Genomic DNA, 22,598 nt, shown 5'->3' with positions numbered 1-22,598 from the left:
TGTGTAGCATCAAAAATCTTTAAAGAGACAACACTGAATTATATTCACTATTAGGCTGAATATTTTAAATTATAAATGCAATATGTTCACTTGGTAAAAATTTCACATAGTACAGAGGGATATAAATAAAAGGGAAAAAAAAAACCCTGAAAACAAAAACAACCCCTCCCCCGCCCCAGTGTTCTCCATACTACCTCCAATATAATTGCTTAATGACGAACAGTTCCTTCTGTATCCTAAAGATTTGATGTAGATTTGATACACACACATGCATTCACACATTTTTCCTACATAAATGAGATCATATAATTTTGTACCTTGCTTCTTTTTACACTTTGCAGTATTTCCAAATTCATGATATTCCTTTTGTAGCTGTATCATAACTTAATAATGTATTCCCTCTTATTGGAATTTAAATGTTTATAATTTTTGTTAGTTTTTTTTTTCTATTTCAAAGCTGGAATAAACATCCACATGCACGTATATGAATAGAGGATTACTTTTGAAAGTAGAGTATGGGTCAAAATGTATACATTCATTTTTTTCTTTTGATGGTGATTGACAAGTTAAATCAGCTCTTTGATTTGCATATTACAATTATTTTTCAGTTTTTCACTTGAACTTTAATGTTGGCATGGCAGTTTTTCTTTGTGCTAGGCAGGAAGTTTTAAATGGTTTGATGTCAAATGTTTTTCTTTTCTTTTTTTAAGAGAGAGAGAGAGAGAGAGAGAGAGAGAGAGAGAGAGAGAATTTTTTTAATATTTATTTTTTAGTTTTTTTGGCGAACACAACATATTTGTTTGTATGTTGAGGATCGAACCCAGGCTGCACGCATGCCAGGCGAGCGCACTATCGCTTGAGCCACATCCCCAGCCCAAATGTTTTTCTTTTTGAGTTCTGATTTTCATGACACAGTAGATAAACATTTTTCAATTTCATATTATTAAAAAAATTATTTCTTGTTTTATTCTAGATTTGAATCACCATCCATATTCAATCTCCCACCTATGTCCTACATCACTAGATTCATTGGAATTTAACTCTGATGTAACCAGTGAGGTAATCAACTCTTTATATTTATTTCTCCAAATTGTTAGTCAAGTGTCCTAATGCAACTTATTGATAAAATAATTTTCCTGCCAATTCTATTGATTTAAAATTCTAGCCTTATTGTATACTAAAATATCCTTAAGCACTTGAGTCAATTATTTTGCAGTGTCATCTAGAACAATGACCAAACTTTGAATATAATAGTTATGCTCATTTTAATATGTGATAGAGATATTCTCATATGTATAATTTTCCATATTAACTTTAGCATTATTTTATTAAATTCTATACCATTTGCATTTTAAATGCAATTTAATTGACTTGAGATATTAATTCTGGAAGGATTGACATCATTATAATAAAAAGTAATTTTCATTCCTATAAATAAGGTATACATTTCATTTATTAAAATTTTACTTAAACAGAGTTTTAATGTTTTCTTTAAACTTTTTAGATATATACCATATGTATTTCTTTAAAGTGTATTCATAGATATTTTATCTTTTTGTCACTACTGATGAAGTCTTATTTTCTTATTTTATCTTTCATGTTGTTGTCTAAGTACTGTTTACATATAGAAAAGCTATTAATTTTTGGGCTGGGGATGTGGCTCAAGTGGTAGCGCGCTGGCCTGGCATGTGCGAGGCACTGGGTTCGATCCTCAGCACCACATAAAAAATAAATAAAGATATTGTGTCAACCTAAAATTATTTAAAAAAAAAGAAAAGAAAAAAACTAAAAAAAGAAAAGCTATTAATTTTTATAAATAAAATGATAGCTACCTTTCTTATCATTTAAAATGGTTTCTTCAGTTGATTATCTTGGGTTTTCAAATACATATTCCTATAATATGAAAAAGATGTGAATTTCTTTACTCATTTCTAAATAGTAGTATCTTTCATTCCTTTCTCTTCTCTGCTTGTATTAGCTAGTACTTCCAGAGCAATGTTAAAAAATTAGTGTCAATGGTGGTAATTTTTACCTTTTATCTTCAGAAATACAAGGAGATGCTCAGGGCTTATAGACAGAGGGGAATACCCTATGTTATTGAGGTGTGAAAAAGACCAGACATTAAAAACTGTAAATATGTGGTGTAGTTAAGAGCAGTCTTCCTAGGAGTGAGCATGTGTTTGACATTGGCTGAGCTTAGTGCAAGAATAACAAATGGAGCTGGGCCCGGTGGCACAGGCCTATAATCCCACTGACTTGGGAGGGCAAAGCAGGAGGATTGCAAGTTCAAAGCCAGCTTTGCAACTTAGAGAGGGATTAAGCAACTTAGTGAGACCCTGCCTCAAAATAAAATTAGAAATAAAAATGAAAAAGGGGCTCGATATGTTGCTCAGTAGTTAAACACCCCTAGGTTTTAATCCCCAGCAGAAAAACAAACAAAACAAAGCAAGAAACAACAACAAAGGAGGCCCACGAATCTATATGTGCTAAAAATATTTAAAAGTTAATGAGCAATACAGCAAATTAATAAAATATATTCTGTTCTCCCCCTTAACAAAGATACATTTAAAATGCCCTGGAAAGCAGAATCCTTGGGATCCTTACAGTTCTGGGCTGTAATGCAGTGGTATGAGGAGAACTATTTCCAACCCTGACACAGGGCTGCATAGGCCAGGACATGCCAGCTAGCAAGGATGAGCTTTGTTCACACCCCTGTAAACAGCCAACACGTGGCCAACCTAGGTCTAGGTGTGAGAATATCAACAGCATGATTCACCCTTTTAAGGGTGATCTGGGAAAGAGGCTCTGTAGGCTCAAGGAGTGAGCTGGAGCCTTTTGGACACGGAATTGCAGGATACTATTACTGGCAAGGTGGTCTAAAAGGGCTGGTTAGCAATAGCTTTGAGCGAGCAGATTCCTTTGGCCTCATAGATTCTTTGGCCCATGGCATATGGTACAGTAGGAAGTGTCTCAAAATAGCTTTAATATTTGGGGACAAGGCAGGGTTCCTTCATGTTGGGATCTAAGAATAATACTGCTTGTGAGTGAATGATAAGAAACATGTTTGGGGATGCATATCTAGATTGAATGACTGAGGGTCTGATATTCCATTTTGTGTTTGGTTCATACCATATAGGAAACAGGCAGCCTTTGAAATAAACTGAGATGGCCATTGAAATATGGAAGTACTCTTGGAGAGTGCAAGATATTCAAGGCAAGTTTTTTAGGTTGAACAACTAAGTAGGAAGTTGAGTCAGAAGAGCTCAGAGCACATTCAGGGAACTGTGAACATCCTTTTGGGTAAGAGCAAGTATATATAGAAGAGACTAGTGGAAGATAAACTGTTGGGGTTGGGACCATACTGTGAAAAGCTTTGAATGCTAAAGAAATTTAATAACCAGTTCAGTGGTTAACATGGACCCACTAAACATTTGAACTTAGAATGACCTGATCATTATTACCCTTTCAGGGAATTAATTTGATATTGTGTTATGTGGTGGACTTAAGAGACAGAGAGAGAGCTATCAGTAAGGACACCAGCTGATATGTTTTCTATGTAAGAGGGATAAGGATTTGAACTAAAGACCAAAGATAGGAATGAAGAAAGGAGATAAGCATGAGCAATATCTCAAACACAGTGTCTATATCAATGGTAATTGATTGAAACAAGGAGACCAGGAGAATGATAATGTGAGAACTGAATTGACTGTTTAATTTTGCCACATCTCTTTCATAAGGAGATATGACACATTTTAAATACGCACACACACACACACACAAACACAAACACACACACAAACTCACACATGTACACGTGTACCAAAATTCATATTATAAAGTTCAAAAGAAGAAGATGTAATTGAGAGAAAGAAAAGGAAGTGAATTTCCTCCACTGTATTTGTTTAACAATGTTGCTGTAAGGTAGTGATTTTAGTAGCAATTGAAAGTCTGGTCCAAGAATGAATTAGGAGAAAAGAATTTTGAAAGTTATTTGAGGACATGGTGGACACCATTGCACAGTAAGAGCTGGTGATCCTGATTTGGAAGTCACTGGTATAGATGTGGGAACAACTAAGATCACTCAGGGAGAGAGGAATGGAAGGGAGGGTGGGAAGAGAGGCAGAGAGAGAGAGAGAGAGAGAGAGAGAGAGAGAGAGAGATTTGTTCCTCTTGATTTGTTCAGGCACATTTGACATTTATTACTGAGCTTAACTGATACATCCAATGTTTGATAATTCAGAGTGTTGTTTTGTTCCTTATCATTATTCACTGAGTATGAATGATTCAGACAACTTTGTTAAGTAGTGAGGGAGAGAGAGAGAGAGAGAGAGAGAGAGAGAGAGAGAGAGAGAGAGAGATACATATGAAAGTAACAGGTGAAAACAAATGTTCCAGGACAGAACTTTGGGGAGAATGGATCATTAATGGCTGACAAGAGGAGTCAGCAGGGAAGAAAAGGTGCCCCAGGATGTGCAGGATAGCTCCATCAGGTTTTAGGGAAGGGTCTTTTAAATATAGGCATTCCTGACATCCCTGGCTTTTGGCATATGTGACCTCTCTCAACAAAAGCTTGAAATCTTCAGCCAATCTCTTAAACCATCTCCTCAGTGAAATGGTGCCTGTAAAATATTTGTTTTCAGAATTCTGTGCTATCTAACGGTGGAAAAGCATTCTTTTGGATTCAGTTCTAGAATTGATCAAGCCTTCCCAGCATTCAAAATGTGACAGTTCCCATTCAAACAGGCTTGGGAAGGTTTAGTACTTCTGGAAGAGTCCAAAGGCCAGTGTGCAGATTCCAGCTGGATTTAACAGCTCTCACATGACAGAAGATCTTTTCTATTAGCTCTTATTGATGTGATTTCATATTTGCCTATATAGTTCCTAAAGACATGGTTAAAACATTCTAATTGGAAGTTTTAAAAAATTAAAAAATTACTATGCCATTGCCTAAATATTTATTCATCATTCATCATATGGAAATATTCTTCTGCAATCCGAAAAACTTCTACTTGAATTCATTTCTAAGTTTGAGGATTACTGATAATATAAATGTTTAATCTATTAGTTCTTAGAATACAACTAGACCTGATGATAAATTTCTGGAAAAACAACAAAATAAGATAAAACTCTAGTAGTAAATATTTGACTTTCAATTTTCTACCTATGAAAAAATTTATGGTTCCCCCCTTAAAAAGAAAATTCTGGCTACTGTGATTTAACGAACTCAAACCAAATGATAATAACTGATGGCTATTGGAATACTTTAAATGCATCAAAATTCATTCTGTTTTATATATTATCTTATTTAATATAAAATTGTTATTTTCCCCATTTTCTTAGAGAGGAAATTGAGATGTAGTTTGTCAAATTCATAAAGTCATAGAGACAGAATTTAAGACATGCAGGCTAATTCTAGATCTCTCAGCCTAAATGATACTGTCTTTCCATTTATGATTTCTCAGTATTTATTTATTTCATGAGCATTTTCTTATAAAGATATGAGATAATTTGAGGCATATTAAGATGAGTTCAATAACACTTCCTCTTGATTTGTTCAGGCCCATTTGACATTTATTATTGAGCTTAACTGATACATCCAATGTATGATAATTCAGAATGTTGTTCTGTTCCTTATCATTATTTACTATATATGAATGATTCAGACAACTTTGTTGAGTAGCCTAAGAAGTATTAAACTGCAGAGGAGGGGCACATGAATTACTTTGAGAATCTGATGAAAGCTAAGTATCTGTTCCTAGGAAATTTTCACTCATAAACATTTTCATGCAGTTTCAAAGGCTTCATAAGTTTATTAGGTCCCTTCTATGTTTTCCTCACAGAATAACTCATGGACAAAAAAAGATCCCAGCTTTTCCAAGTAAGAGCCAACCATCCTTCACACTTCATCCCTGACAGAAGCAAAACATCCCATCTTCCTCAGAGCCCTGTCACTGATACCCTTTTCTAGGCTGCTTGTGGTTTTTGCCTTAGAAGTAAATACAACTTACCGGACACCTTTTGGACAGTTAATCAGGATTCCGAATGCACCAGAAGCATTTAATTGGTGTGTTTCCAGTTCCACAAACAAACCTCTTCATGTCTGCCTGGAAGGCTTGGTTCTGTGTTCCACACTGACAAGCCTGTAAATATTTATAAAGGGTAATGAGTCTGTTACCTCTTGTTATTCCAGAGCTTTCTGGGTACCAAGGGAACAGTTTATGCAGAGTTTTGTAAGACATTTTACATTTGATTTAAATCACCCTTGGGAATTAAAATCCATGAATCATCCTGGTAGCTACCTATGCCTCAGGCTGTGATGCTTTGGCCCAGGACAACTCCCAAGTCCAGAACCTTTGGTGTGAGACTAAGACATGCTAAGATACAGTCCTTGCCCTTGCAGTAGGTGGGCTTGAAGTTGCAGCTGAGGTACGAGTTTCATGAATATTTTATGGGGAGCCAGGTAATAATATCCAAAGATTATACACCTAGCATGCATATAATTCCAGATTCTGGGGTCTTTTGACTCAATGACAATGGAAGCCAAATTGAAGCAGGTGAGCAAACATGCAGGGAAGGCTTTTATTGGGGCTTCCATAAAGGAAGGGAGACATAGCTCTGAAAGAAGTTGTCAGGCTGGCTCCCTGAACTAGAGAAGGGAGCTCATTTTATTGATTGCTTATAGGCGTGGGAATGTGAATTGGCTTTAGGTGTATCAGTTCCAACATTTTGTCCTGTGCTAAAGATGAGTTACTGTAGCTGGTCAAGAGAATGCATACAGGGCACCCTGACCTCAAGGATGCACAGCTGGTTGAGTGTGGCACACACCAGGCATCCTGGGGCCTGATGTCAGGTCCTGGGTCAAGGCCTAGGAGTGCATTTGCCCCTATCCCTATGGTGGTCCTTCTCTTACACATACTGTATATATTTGCTTGCAAAGAAAAGATGATCTTTGCTAGAGTATCACAACTGGTAATGTTAGAGAAAAGTAGTCTTTAATTCTCCTATTTATTATGAACCAAATTAAGGAATAAAATCATACTCAAAACCACAACATAGACTAAATGTTTTAGTGGTCCCTTAGGCCTGCTTTCCTGTTTCTCTCCCTTAACCCCATTCCTCTCTGGATTGATATTGGGTCAGTAAATACCTCCTGATGTGGCCAGGATCAGTTTCTCAATGCATCTGGTCTTTCCTTGTGGTCACTTGGAAATAAAGGGTTAGAATCGAGTCCTCTACTATATCCCGTAAAGTGCAGAGTATGTGGTTTTCAACCTTGGCATTTAAGGCAAAGCAGAGCTTTCTCCAATTAGAAGGCACATCTTATATCCCTCAGCATTTCCTAAGTTCATTAACTCATACCAGAGAAGGTGGGGGAGCTGGAAGAAAAGTCTACTTGAGTTAGATCTGAAGATGTGGTGTGAGTGGCCTTTTCTAGTAAAGTTTTCCATTTTAAGGAACTTGTAGCAGACAAATCCATGACTTGCCATTCTAGTTAGAGTGGAGAATTTCTAAGTGGAGAATGAAATATAAATTTGATTTACTAACTAAGAAGTCCATGATTTTGCAAATGCTGTATTTGATTCCAATATAGTCTACCTTAATGACAGTAATGGGGCCTTTTATTTCTGGAGTCCTAGGACTGTACTTCTATCTTGTTTAGTGACTGAAGGGGCTGGAGCAATGGACAAAGGCAGGGGGTCATTTGAACCACTGCCATATATGTTACATTCCCTCACTATCATTTCACTGTCTAGTCCCGGTTCAAATGTTAGATCAATGTATTTTCTGCAGAATTGATTTTTCTATGGAATTCTCATTCCATAATGAGCCAATTGTAGAAATTGAATATCTTGGGGAAAATCTAGGCAAGTCTTCTAAAGGCTGGGTTTGCAGGAAGCAGATACAGATCTTGTCTGGGTGAGTGTCAGTAGGGGAAAAAAAGAAGGAGAAATTGATACTTTGGGTTTCAGGGAGGAGAGTGACCATGATACTATGCTCCACTGCTCAGCTAAACCAGGAAAGAGAGGTCCCTAGTCTAGGAGAGTCAGATAATCACCAGTGAGGTTCTAAAGAAGGGAGAGATGTTTCTAAGGAACTGCTGGGTCATGAAACTCAATTCTAGTTTCGAGGAAGGAGTTGTATTAAAGGAAGTTGCATACATAGTTCACACATTCATCAGAGGACACTCTTTGAGAAAGAGCATTCTCTAGATTATAAGAATCTTGGAAATGTTAATTCTTAAGGGTGACCAGTAAAAGTGCCAAAGGTATAACTCAAAACAAGAGACATTTTGTTCTCCCACAACCAGGAACCCATATGGATTTGACGATTCTTTCATAGGAATGAGAGTTGGTGGAGACTCTGAATTACTGAATTTGCCCTGGGGTAGCCCATGTGCTGTTAATTTGGTTTGAGGCTTAAGCATTTTATTATAGAACAAGATAGTATTATATTTTGAAATTTCTTTGGTCAAGGATTATTTCTATAAAGGCAAATATTTATTAATACATATTAATTATGTAGAGAATGAGTTTTATTGTAGCATATTTGTGCATACTGTAGCATATTTGTACATACACAGAGCACATTTTGATCATTCCCACTCCCCTATTACCTGGCCCTCCCCTCCCATCCTTTCACCCAGTCCTCTGCTCTGATAGTTTCCCTTCTACTTTTATATTGTCTTTTTTCCTATATTCCACACATGAGGTAACCATCATTTTGAGTCTGGTTTATTTCATTTAACATGATGATCTCCAGTTCCATCCATTCATTTTCCCCACAAATTACATGATCTCATTCTTTTTTTATGGCAGAGTAATACCAATTGTGTACATAGATCACATTTTCTTTGTTCATTCATCTGTTGATGAGTACACAGGTTGATTCCATACCTTGACTATTGTGAGTTGTGCTGCAATAAATGTGGGTACTTCAATGGTATTGTGACTTTAATTTCTTCAGGTGTGTGTGTGTGTGTGTGTGTGTGTGTGTGTGTGGAGAGAGAGAGAGAGAGAGAGAGAGAGAGAGAGAGAGAGAGAGGAGTGCTATAGCAAGATCAGAAGATAGTTCTACTTTTAGTTTTTTAAGAAACCGCTATACTTATTTCCATAGTGGCTTACTGATAGTATACACCAGTTCCTCTCCCCCCAGCCTCATCATAAAATTTATTGATATTTGTACTCTTGATGATTGCTATTCTCCCTGGGGTGAGATGGAATCTCATTGTAGTTTTGATTTGCATTTTCTTATGGCTGAAGATGTTAAACATTTTTTTAAATTTATTTTTGGTCATTTGTACTTCTTTTGAGAAGTGTCTATTCAGTTCATTTGCCCATTTATTGATTTGGTTGTTTGGTGTTAAGTTTTTTTTTATTCTTTATATATTCTGGAAATTAATTCTCCATGAGAAGAGTAGCTGGCAGAAAATTTCGCCCTTGTAGGCTGTCCTTTCACAATGTTAACTTTTTTTTAATTTTCTGTGCAGAAACTTTTAAATTTGATGCAATCATTTTTTGTCAATTCTTGGTATATTATTTTCTGAGCTGTTAGGAATCTTCAGTAATTGTTGCCTGTGTGTGTATCTTGAAGTGTTTTCTATTAGCAATTTCAAAGTTTCGGGTCTTATACTTAGATTCTTGATCCATTTTGAATTGATTATTTTGTACAGGGTGAGAGAGAAGGATCTAGTTTCAGTCTCCTATATATGGATATCCAATTTTCCAACCACAATTTGTTAAAGAGGCTGTCTTTTTTCTAATGTATGTGTTTAACCCCTTTGACAATCAGATGGTTGTAGCTGCATTGGTGTATTTCTGTGTCCTCTATTTCTGTTCCATTGGTCGGTGTGTCTATTTGTATATCAGTACCATACTACTAATATTATTATATTTTACTATGGCTTTGAAGTATATTTTCAAATCAATCATTGTGACAGTTCCAACATTCCCCGTTTTTTCCCCTCAGGGTACAAAGGCAATTTTCAATGTGTGGTTAAAAATACTTTCTTTAAAAGGTCTCATTTATATTATTCCACTTTCACTATTTGTAAGTCAACTTCTATTTACTTAAAGCCTAGATTTCTACCATTCCTGGATTCTTCTGGATTTCTCACCTTTGCTCAGAATGTGACTGACCCAAAGACTAATTTCAATCCTGCCATCTATTCCTGAATGAAACTCTTTCAGAGGTGGGCCAAACTATAGATTCAGATGGTATTTATCAGTCATCAACAAAACATGTAGCAGAGATTTTTAAAATTTTGTTTAAAAATGCCAGATTTATTTAATTTCAAAAAGCCAGATATGTTCAGGATTTAAAAGGGAAAAATGAGTGTTTCTTAGAACTTGTAATTCCTGTTTAAATATATATGCAGTTGGTCATCTGTGTCTGTAGTTCCACATTCATGAATTCAACCAACTATAAACTGAAGATATTTGAAAAAAATTGCATTTGTACTGAAAACGTACAGACTTTTTTCTTATCATTAGTCCATAAACAATACAGTATAACAACTATTTACATAACATTTATGTTGTATTAGGTATTACAAATAACCTAGATATGATTTTAAGTACATAGGAGAATATACATAGGTTATATGCAAATAGTACAACATTTTATATAAGGGACTTGAGTATCCTCAGATTCTGGTATCCATGGAGGATCAGGGAACAAATTCCCTATGGATACCAAGGGCTGACTATACACACACACACACACACACACACACACTAAGAATTAATGACATCCCCCGTCATTGCTCTAATGTCCCATTGTCTTGGGATATGGAATGACTTGCAGGTGTATCAGTTTGAGTACTGGGGAAGTAGGGATGGGCAGAGATAGTATCTCATCTTTGAGTCCTCTGGGGTTTGTCTTCAATTCTGTACCTCATCTTCAGTTCTAAATATAGGAGATATGAGTCCCTGGACTAATCCTTAAACTCGATATCATCTCTAAAATTGACTATGAGCAATTGCCGCTCTGTTCCCTGAAGAGTCATTAAGCCATCTACTCTGAGCCAGCTTATCCAAACCTGAAGTCTAGTTTCAGGTAAACAAGATCAAAGGGAAGTTATTGTCCTAATGAGCTTGAGAGTGTCTTTGTTTATGATTGCCATAAGATGTTAGCCCCTGTTTGAGATCAGAGCCAGTATGCTAGTAGGGCTGAATGAAAGCGATAATAAAACAAAGGTAACAGCAATCAGTAGTAATATTAATAAATTAGTTCTAGTTTTGTGATTAGAAGTGAAAACTCTGAGGCCATACCACCAGGAATGGAATCCAAGCTTGTCCACTAATAAGTGGACCCATATGATCTTTGGCAAGTTACTTAACCTTTTTGTGTTTCTACTTCCTCAGCTGTCAAGTTGAGATAATAACAATACTTATCAGTGGAGTGTTGAAAACATTAAATTAATTAAAACATTAAATGCACTGTTGTTGGGGCTGGGGATGTGGCTCAAGCGGTAACACTCTCACCTGGCATGTGAGGGGCGCTGGGTTCGATCCTCAGCACCACATTAAAAAAAAATAAAAAATAAAGATGTTGTGTCTACCAAAAACTAAAAAATAAATGCTAAAAAATCTCTCTCTTTAAAAAATTCTCTCTTCTCTCTCTCTTCTCTCTTTCTCTCTAAAAAAAAGTGCGCTGTTGTTTTCATGATATTAATGTTATCTAATATAATGTTAAGAACATAGCATTGTGCCAAATGCTATGTTCTTAACACTCTTCTAAATTCTTTACACATATGATCTCAGGTAATCAACAATATGTCTATTGTCTTCACTATTTAGATAAGGGATTTGAGTACTTAAAGAAACTTGGCTAACATCACAAGGTGAATAAGTGGGTGGTTGAAGTGGGATTTGAAACAGGCAGCCAGAAGAAAGAGCTCAGATCTTTCTTCTTTAATGTTGTTCTGCCTCCTATCAGCTACATGGTGCTTTTAAAATGATATTAACTACTGTACATTCATTTATACTGTCACATTTAAATAACTCCATTTGTAATCATTCTGTATAAATGATTGAGGAATATCTAAATAAAAACTCTCATCCATTTGATTTTACTCAGTGAGCAATGTTGCTGCTCTTCTCTATGTATTGACTAGCTTATGAAAACATTACTGTGTGTGTGCATATCAGTCAGTGAGAGTCTTCAGTTGCAGGCAACAGAAACAGACTCTGGATATTTTCAGAAAATTAGGAGTGACCAGGAATACTGGAGAGTCAGGTTCAAACTGTGCCTCAATCCCTGTGAAGAACTGGTCAGGTGAGGACACCACTGCAGCTGCTGCTAAGGACTCAGGCTGCAGATTGTTGCCCTAAGTGCTATCATGCCTCATGCTGGAAGCTGAGGACACTAACATCAGCCCCACTGCCCCAGGCACTTTATCCTACTGCTCCAAAAATCCTGCTAGAATCTGTGTGCAATTTTATTGGGTGTATTTGATTCTAATTTCCTTTGATTGCCCCTATTGGCTGGGATGAGCAGATCCAGGAGCATCCATTTGGACTTTCTCATGTAGTAGCCCAATTTCATGGATGAAGGAGCTAATATGGCACTAAGTTTGGCAGTAAATATATTTCAATTATAGATCTGGGCAGTATTGGGCTCACAATAAGGTAAAAATTAAGTAAAAATTCTGCTTATCTTGTACCTGTAAGCATTTTCCCTGATTGGTGGACTATAGTGGACTTTCAAAGATGAGTGTAGTTCAGAACAACGTATGTTCAGAAAGTTCTTAGTGTGTAAGAACCCCTGAAAGTTCTGGATATTTTTCTTTATCATTAATAGTTACCTTTAAAAGTCCTTAAATCTATTTGGAATAGATGAAGAATGAGAGTCACAGAATGTATATGTGATATTATTGCAAGACTTTTACTCAAGGCCATAGCCTCTCCTTAATCCATAGGACTCTGAATCTATGTATTGATTTAGGTCTGAGAATGAAGGGAGGAGATCTCAGCACATTATATGGTGTTTCAAATCAGGCCTCTGCTCTTTGACCCTAGAGTATGTTGAGTCATACACATTGAGTAAAGCCTTACTGATTTGCCCACCCATGGATAACACCTCAAAGATTTCTGTAAGTCAAACATTTTTAGATGTCATTATGATTGTCCTATCAACCTTGATGTGGTGCTTTTAGCACACATATGATTTCTGCTACTTGGGGCTTTGGTATCATTGAAATTGGGTCTCATTTTAGATGTGGTATCTCCTTTTCATATCCCTGGGCTACAAATAATAGTTACAACAGTACTTCTTTAAATTCTTATGCTCCTTCACCAATTAATTTCTCAATACCATGAAATAGAAGAATCATCTGAGTTCTTTTTAAAATGTATACATAGGCTACATACATGACATGCACATGATACACAGCTAAAGATTTAGTGATTTTATTTCTTTCTAAAAAACACTTAGTTTTGTTGATTGTTTTAGTCAGCTTTTTCGCTGATCTGACCAAAAGACTTGACAAGAACAACTACAGGAGGAAAATTGTATTTGGGGTTCATGGTTTCAGAGGCCTCAATCCATAGATGGCTGGCTTCATTCCTCGGAACTCAAGGTGAGACAGTACATCATGGTGGAGGAAAGCAGCTCACCAGAAAGCAGAGAGAACTCTGCTTATCAAGGACAAAATATATTCCCCAAAGGCATGCCCCCAAGGTCCCACCTCCTCCAGCCACACCCAACCAGCCTACAGTTACCACTCAGTTAATACTGATCAGAGGATTAATTCACGGATTGGGTTAAGGCTCTCATAATCCAATCATTTCACCTCTAAACCTTCTCTCATCATCTCACACATGAGCTTTTGAGGGACACCTCACATCTAAACCATACTATTGACATTTTCTATGGTTTCTTTCTATCTCTTGAACTTTTCCTTTTGTTGTGTATTGTTTTCTTGACATCTTCAGTTTTTAAGATGTCAATCAGTGTTCTTTTGTAGCTTGTTGAACTTCCTTGAAACCATTATTTTGAATTCCTAGGTCTTCATTTCTTTGTAATCATTCTCTTGAAAATTATTGTTACTTTAATGTTATCATTTATTTGGTTTCTTGTTTCTTGTAGCCTTCTGTCGATCAATGTGCAGTTGATGGAGCAGTTGCCTCTTTCAGACTTCACTGACTGATTTTGGGGGGTACAAGGTGATAGCTGGGTGGAGTGTAGATGTTTCATGGCTGAAACCATACACTCTGCACAAGGTCTGGCTTATAGGCTCCCAAGTGGTGGTGGTGGCATGAATGTTTGATGGGTGAGTGACCATGTAATAGTCATGCAATTGTGTCTAGGCACCTAAATGTAGAGAATAACTACAGAGCTGGATTTTGGATTATGGGTATACACAGAGCAGCCACAGAGACAGAGTCTGAAGTGCAGTACACACAGATCTGGGAAAAGTGTAGGGTTGAGTGTGTGGCAGCTCTTGACCCCAGGTTGTACAATGGTAGCTAATTCTGATGAGGGTAGGGGTAGAGGAGTGCTCCCTCTCCTGGAGGTCCATAGCAGCAGTGAGGGCTGGTTACTTTAGTGGTGAAAGCTGCGCGTGTCCCCTGCAGAGCTGGCTGCTGGGGTCAGTGCCAATGAACATTGCAGGGCCCTCTACTGTGAAAGCTGTGGAGAGTTCACAGTTGTCCTGGGGACTATTAATGTCTTCAGCAGCAAAGACTATGAAGAGCCTCCTCCAAGCAGGCTACTGGGCACCATGGTGACAACCACTGAACAATACAGATAGCGCCCACATTTCTTCATTGTTTCTCTCCCTCTCCAGACAAATCCACTAAGCCAGTCTCTCCAGCTATCCTTTCTGTGGGGTTATTCTCACTTTTTTTCTTTTTTTTCCTTCCCTTCCCCTTCCTTCCTTCTTATTTATCATTTTTGTTATATTGTGTTGCTTTATGCTCTTAATTGAACTGGAGCCTTCCTATGGCTATTTGTGGTAACTGTCTCCTTATTGTTTGGTGTGCGTGTGTGTGTGTGTGTGTGTGTGTGTGTGTGTGTGTGTTTAAGGGAGGTGAGGCTAGTATCTCCTCCTCAACCATCCTTCTCCTGATTCTAGAACTCACTGGGATGTCCATAAAATTTTGTTTTTATTCTGATAAAACCACTGTGATTATAGAAACACATATAATAGAATTTGTTCTCGGGCTGGGGATGTAGCTCAAGCGGTAGTGCTCTCGCTTGGCAAGTGTGCGGCCCGGGTTCAATCCTCAGCACCACATACAAACAAAGATGTTGTGTCCTCCAAAAACTAAAAAATAAATATTAAAATTATCTCTCTTCCTCTCTCTCTCTCTCTCGCACTCTCTCTCTTAAAAAAAAAAAAAAGAAAGAAAATTATCCCAGGTCTTTTGCCCTGTTACCCATGGAATAAGTCAGAAGAAAAATAAAACATAAAATGAAGTTAACTCTGAGCTATTTCACGAGAGAATAAAAGAATGTTATTTTATGAAAATAAAATAATTCAACCCTTTAAGATATTTAAAATGAATAAAATATCTGGATATTTGGGACTTGATAAAGAATAAATACACTATGACTGGATCCCCAATCAATATACTGCCATTCAAATTTTAGACAATCTTATAATTTTCTTCCTTCCCTATAGGCAACTGCTATTATGAAAGTCCTATGTTCCAAATATGTTTGTTATATTTATTACATTTATATGTGCATATGTATTATAATGTTGGAAAATATTTTAAAATTGTGTTATGTTTGTAGTAGAAAAATGGTAAACCAAGGACATATCAGGTAATCAGATAATATTTAAGTTGCTTTGTACAAAAGTTGTGGTTTTTATTAGATGTATTCCACTTCATCCACTTTTTTTGTGTTTTTTTTTATTGATTGTTCAAAACATTACAAAGCTCTTGACATATCATATTTCATACATTAGATTCAAGTGGGTTATGAACTCCCATTTTTTTATTTATCAACATTCTGTAATTTTCTTTTAAATGTTCAGGGCTCTTTTATTTACCATCTAAAAAATAAACCTATTGCCACTGCCTAGTACTTTCCTAAGGGCTATCTTCATTTCTTTGTTCCTTAGACTGTAGACGATGGGGTTCAGCAGAGGTGTCAGCACTGTGTATGTCACGGCCATCAGCATGTCTTCACGGAAGGAGCTGATGTTTTTTGGTCTCAGGTAGATATAACAAGCAAATCCATAGTGAATGGACACCACGGTGAGGTGAGAGGAACAAGTCGAGAAGACCTTATACCTCCCCTTTGTAGAAGGCATTTTCAAAACTGTGGACAAAATGAAGATGTAGGATATCAAAATTAAAATAAAGCTGCCCACCAACACGAAGGCAGAGAACATAAAAATAGCCATTGCATGATAGGAATTGTAATCACAAGCAAGGCTGGCCACGGGCAAGATGTCACAGAAGAAGTGCTGGATGATGTAAGAGTCACAAAAAGAGAAGTTGAATATAATGATGGTGATGCACAGAGAAACCAAGAACCCAACCATACAAGAAGTCATCATGAGCTGGAAACAGAACTTTCTTGTCATCAGGATGGGATAATGAAGTGGGTTGTGGATGGCAGTGTAACGGTCATAGGACATGGCAGACAAAATGAAGCAGTTATTGCCTCCCAAGCCAAAGAAGAAAAACATCTGGGTGGCACACTCAGGAAGAGAAATCGTCTTGCTCTCTGAGAGCAAGTCCACTAGCATACGGGGGATGATCACCATCGTGGTACAGGTTTCTGAAAAGGACAGACCAAAGAGGAAAAAGTACATGGGGGTGTGGAGGTTGTGACTGAACTTGATGGCCACCATTATGGACACATTTGCAAGTAGGATGGTCACATGGGAAGAGAAAAATCACTACAAAGAGGAGATTCTGCAGGTCTGGGAAACTGGAAAATCCCCACAGAAGGAATGTGCTTACTGCTGAGTGATTGCCCATCTTCTTGGTGGGAGTAACTTTACATGGTAGGTGTATATGTGCTTGAGGTCAAGACTCTGAGATGTTCATAAAAAGCTGTATTGATGTCACCTGTACATTAATCTAGAGCAAGTGTTAGACTCATTTTCTCTCTTTCTTTTGGTTGGAGTCTCACTATGTTGCATAGGCTGGTCTCAAACTTGTGAGCTCAAGCAATCCTCCTGCCTCAGCCTCCCAAGTAGCTGCAACTATAGGCATGTGCCACCATACCAGACTTTTGGTAAGACAATTCTTAAGAAAGAGCTGGAAAAGAAGGAGTTAAATATACCTAACTGTAATCAAGGTCAGGAGCTCAAGTGATGATTCTAGCACAGAATTATTACGCCACAGAGAGGGACCAAATATCTTCTTGGATTTTACTCATACAGCTGCTCTTGATCCTTCCCTTCTCCATTTAGGATCTGCATGGAAGAGGGAAAATATGAATAAAATCTCTTTGCTTTCATCCACTGGTTTTGTGATACCATATTTTTCAAATACTTCTTGTAATCTAATGGTACACTGGCACTTGGAGTTGAATAAATAAAATAACTCAGTCATTTAAGTTATTTAAAATGATGTGTGTAACATTTAAACATTTTGAAGACATCAGTGAAAATTTCTAAAAGAACTTTGATATTGTTCTCAGTGCAATTCTGTTTAAATCAGAGCACCCCACCATCCAGTGGCTTCCAGAGTGATTCCATTGTGAAAATTACTAGACCTGATAAATGTACTTAACTTGCTACTTCTGCTGGGTTCAGGTCCATGATAATATTTGATGCTTGTAATATACTCTATTAGTAGTTCTTAACAAGTTCTTAAAACACATCAATGATTTTAAAGTTCTTAGGAAATTTTCATCAAAATTCTTTTCAAACAGCCTCATAAAATATAATGGGCTACCTTGGAGTCAAATGAATTTGAAGATACTATCTCACTCCAAAATGTCATATTCTGGTCATGATATCTGGATCAACTTTTGAATTTTGGGTAGAATCTCCAGGATATTTTCTAACTAGTATGCTTGGTAAATGGTCCTTGCATTCAAGACCTGAAAGGAATAGACTCAAATTCCTTAGATCAGTTTTTCAAGTCACATTTCTATTTCATTTATTCATCAAATATCAGTTCATGTGGGAGACACAGGCAGGAAACCAATATGATGAATCTCCAAAGAATTTTGATTTTAACTTCTGGAACAAAGATGAGGGAAAGAAAAATAATAAGAAAGCAGGGGTGGAAAATGGAGGTGTGGGGGAAGGGAGAGAGAGAGAGGGAGAGAGAAAGAGACACTGTAAATATAGGATTTATAAAGATTAAGGAAAAAGAAGACAAAAGACGAAACTATATTGTTATTTGAAGAGCTGATGTTTTCTATTTGGTTTTGGCTATAGAATAGAACAGTAGTTAACTAGCAACTATTCAATACTGGTAATGTGCCAGAAAACATGCTGGGGTTAGGCAACTCTACCTCACATAATCCTCACATGTCTGTGAAGTGGGAATTATCATTTGGATTTACAAAAGATGAAAGTGAGGTATGGAGTGTTTAATTGGCTATCAAATGTCATGAATTCATTCAATGTCTATTGACTAATGTCTATGATATGCCATTAGATTCATTGCATGGGAAACACATTGGTACCAGACATGTAGCACCTCTGTCAAATGGGAGTGTATCACTCTTGTTGTTTATGGAGTCAGGGAAGCCCTCTCTGAGGATGCGATATACTTAAATGAGAGGCGAATGACAATCTGTAAACAATACATAAAGATTAGGGGAGAGAACATTATAGACACAAGTCTCAGCTACCATAAAGACCTGAAGGTGGGCCACAGGTCTACTCAAGCAATCTTGAACCAAGACTCACACAGCTTCTCTTTGAGACCATTCCACAAAGAGTCTTTCCTCTGAAGGTTCCCAGTCGATTATAGTAACCTTTACAGGAATATCTTTTCCACTCTTATTGTTTGGGTTACCACTTATTTTTTTACCACCCTCTAATTCCAGTCTCTATGAAAAAATACTTAAAATTTCTCCTGGAATCTCTCCAACACCAGATTTTCAGTGCAAAATTTTCAAAGCAGAACCAGTCATATCCTTCCTCCTGAGTTTCCTATTTGAGCTATTTGTAGATATCAGAGAGCTATCATGAGCTCTGTTTTTTACTTTTTCTCATCCATGAAATCACTTCCAGAATTCCAGATGTCTGGACTCCTTATGTCTGTTTTTTAAATCCCACTGCTACTGCCTTGAAGCCTCCCTATAAGATAAATTGAGCACCTCCTTCATTGTGTGTCACAAGTCTCTTTCTTACAGGTTCATTTTATGTGACCAGATGCTGGATTCCTAAATACAGGCTATATTTGCTCTGTCAACAACAGTGCCTGGCTATATACTGCTGATAGGAGGAAATTCAAATACCCCAGCGTGAGCTTCAGTGCATTTCACAAACTGATAGCAAGATAAATCTCCTGGCTCAGCCTCTACCTGCCCTGTGTTTAAGTGGGACAATACGTCCTCTATTTTTCAAATACACCCTGATCCTTTAGATGACTGCTCCTTGGCATATGGTGTTCTCTCTGCCTGCTTCCTTTCCTTCCTTCATTGTACTTTCTATCAGAGTTTTACATGTTTTCCAGGTCCTTGCTTCAATTCTTTGGACAACTCAGTTTCTCTTATTGTCCACTTTTTCTAGGCTCAAAAGGTCATTTAGATTTTTGCACCACCTCTTGCCTCCTGTCTGGGAGCTATTCTATATCAAGTCTATCATCATGTTCTATCACTCATTATAGATGCCTTTCGAGTTCCCTTTGCTCACATGCCATAAAATGCTAATAACTTCTAATCTGTATGCATGCTTCAGCTATGCTGTCTCATAGATCCTCATAGCTACCCTAAGATATAAATGCTATTAAGATGGTCTTGTTTGAAATGAAACTGGAGACGTGCTTGATTTGCCAAGGTGACGTGGGCAGTAGGTGCACCTCCAGAGCATACTTGCTGCAGAGTGTTGAGAGTATGAAGAACCACTTGCATGGCTAGTTGATTTTAAGTTTCCACATGTGTACTCACTGTAGCATGGGTTCAAGGTCTCACCTGTCCCTCTTCATTTCCTGCTGTCAGCCTCCCCTGTGTGAGAATAGTCTGTTGTTTTCCAAATTCAGGAAGTCAGTTCCTCGTTCTTCTACTTTGCACATCTTGTTTGTCTTACTTAAAATGTTCATTCTGTCTTTTTTTTTTTTTTTTTTTTTTTGGCCTGGATGAAAACCTAACTGTACTGAAAAGACCATTCAAATGTCACTTGCCCTGGGAAGCCTCTCAACTCTCCCTGGCAGTGTTGTCATTTCTTCTTGTTTCCCAACCTATTGTACTGTGATGAGAATGGAAAAAAATCAAAAAAGTTTGTTTTCATATCTTGACATCTGTATAAGGCAGGGAAGAGACAGACTAGTTTTAAAATGTTGCATCCCTCATTATACAGTCAAAGTCAGTTAATGTAGATATTTGACTAAGAATTGTGCTATTGGAAACATACAGAATCCCATATTCTCCAGAAATGCTTCCAGGATTTTTACTTAAGTGTATTAGTAAATACTTTTTGACACATACTGATGATAGCTGGATGTTCTCCAAATGGATAGTTTTTACTTCTGCTGACTTTACTGACCTAAGTTATGTTATTAGTCAATATTGCCATTGACTTTCTTGTCTAAGGCAATTTTCTTTCTTTCTTTATATATGTATATATGCACTCGGCTACTGAGCCCCACCCTCAGCCCTATTGTATTTTATTTAGAGACAGGGTCTCACTGAGTTGCATAGTGCCTCGCAATTGCTGAAGCTGGTTTTCAACTTGTGATCCTCCTGTCTCAGCCTCCTGAACTGCTGGGATTACAGGTGTGTGCCACCGCACTTGGCTATTTATTTATTTTTATAAGCAGTTTTCTGAGAAATTGGAAGTTTCTTTATTGCTTGGGTTATCTTAGGCAATTTTAAATTGGTGCACAATAATTATACACAACAGTGGGTTTCATTGTGACATATTCATACATGCACATGACATACTTCAATCAATTTCATTCCCAGTTCCTCCTGTCTTTTCCTAATTCCCTTTATCTACTTTACTGATCTCCCTTCTATTTTCATAAGATCCCTCCCCCGCTACCCTGCCTTTTCCTCTCTGGATTCTGTAGAAAAGAAACATGTAAAATAACATAAGTGCATTAATTTTCTGAGTCTTCTTATTTTGCATAAAATGATATTCTGCAATTATACCCCCTTTTCTGCAAATGCCAACATTTCATTCTTCTTTATGAATGACTACAATTCTGTTGTGTATATATACCACATTTTCTTTATCCATTCATCTATTGATGGACACCTAGGTTGATTCTTTAACTTGGCTATTGTGAGTTGTACTGCTATAAACATGAAATGTACTGCTATAAACATCTCCGAATCATATCACTTAGTAATGTGAATGCACGGATTGATGTTTTCCCCATTTTTGCTCAATTGAATGAATGGTGAAAAACAAACAGGCTGAAAAAAATTCTTCAAACTTCAGCATCACTCATACTTATCACAAGCTCTTGAAGAGTTCATGGAGAGAAGATTCAAAGATATCAGGGTATGTGTAGTTTACACAATCTTCATCAGTGAATTTGGTTAAACAGTCTTTGATTTATGATCCGTGTCATATATGCTGATGATAAATCCTGCTTTGCTCATACTATTCAAGTACAAAAGTGATAGGAGCTTTGTCAGTATGACATTATTTTAATCATCCCAGTGACCTTGGCAGCCACTGGAGAACAAGATGACTGTAACACTGTGTCAAACTTTCTATTTGTTTTCCCCACCTTACCATCTTTATACAGCTGAGTTTTGCCATCTTATTTTGTGTTTTCAGTTCTTACAGTCTTTTCCCCATACAATTTTCATCTTTACCAAGAATGAATTGGCAATATCCTTAATTTACAACTTACCTGTTTCCACAGATATTTCAATACCTTCTATCACACTCATAGGCCTTATATTATTTAAAGGCATAGAATAATGTCTATTATAAGAAGTGAAAAAATAAACTCCCTTTATTCCCACCTTGCAAAGAAAGAGAATCACCTCCCAGCCTTTTGAAGTTAGGAGAGGTAACTAAGCTGTAGGAAGAGTATAGTCTCACAACTCAGGGGTTGCCTTCTGTGGCTCTTCTGGATTTCATATATGTTATAACTCAGGGATAAGTTTTAAGGCAGTTTTCCCCTTTGAATGTCTGTGTTGAGTCCCCTCTGAAATTGGAGTCTCTTGTAACTTAAAGTTAGTGTCTTCTTCATTCCTTAGGGTGGAACTTGGAACCATGAAGATTTTAATGAGAGTCCTGGGGCCACTGGAGACTATTCTCCTGAGACTGATTTAGATACCAGAAGTCTTGTGTCTGTGGCTCTATCCTCTATTGTAATGTCCACACATGTGCTTTAAAAACTCTAACATATAATGGGATTTTTTGATAAGTTTGTTCTTATTCAAAATGAATTGTTATAAAGATATCTTGTCATAAAAGTGATTCCAGCACACGTATTTACTCTCAGTTACTATCTTTATTTTATGATTCTGAAAAGTTTCAAAGTCCTTCC

At 37.1% G+C, this 22,598-nt stretch overlaps 1 pseudogene; it reads right to left on the bottom strand.

The window, feature by feature from the left end:
* Positions 1-15,973: 15,973 nt before the first annotated feature.
* LOC143391487 (olfactory receptor 10T2-like) lies at positions 15,974-16,940 on the bottom strand (annotated as a pseudogene).
* Between the last annotated feature and the right edge of the window lie 5,658 nt (positions 16,941-22,598).

This window comes from Callospermophilus lateralis, chromosome 2 (assembly GCF_048772815.1).
Source record: "Callospermophilus lateralis isolate mCalLat2 chromosome 2, mCalLat2.hap1, whole genome shotgun sequence".
Taxonomy (NCBI): Eukaryota; Metazoa; Chordata; class Mammalia; order Rodentia; family Sciuridae; genus Callospermophilus; species Callospermophilus lateralis.
The sequence above is the reverse complement of the archived record's forward strand: the minus strand, read 5'-3'. Positions and strand labels throughout refer to the sequence as shown.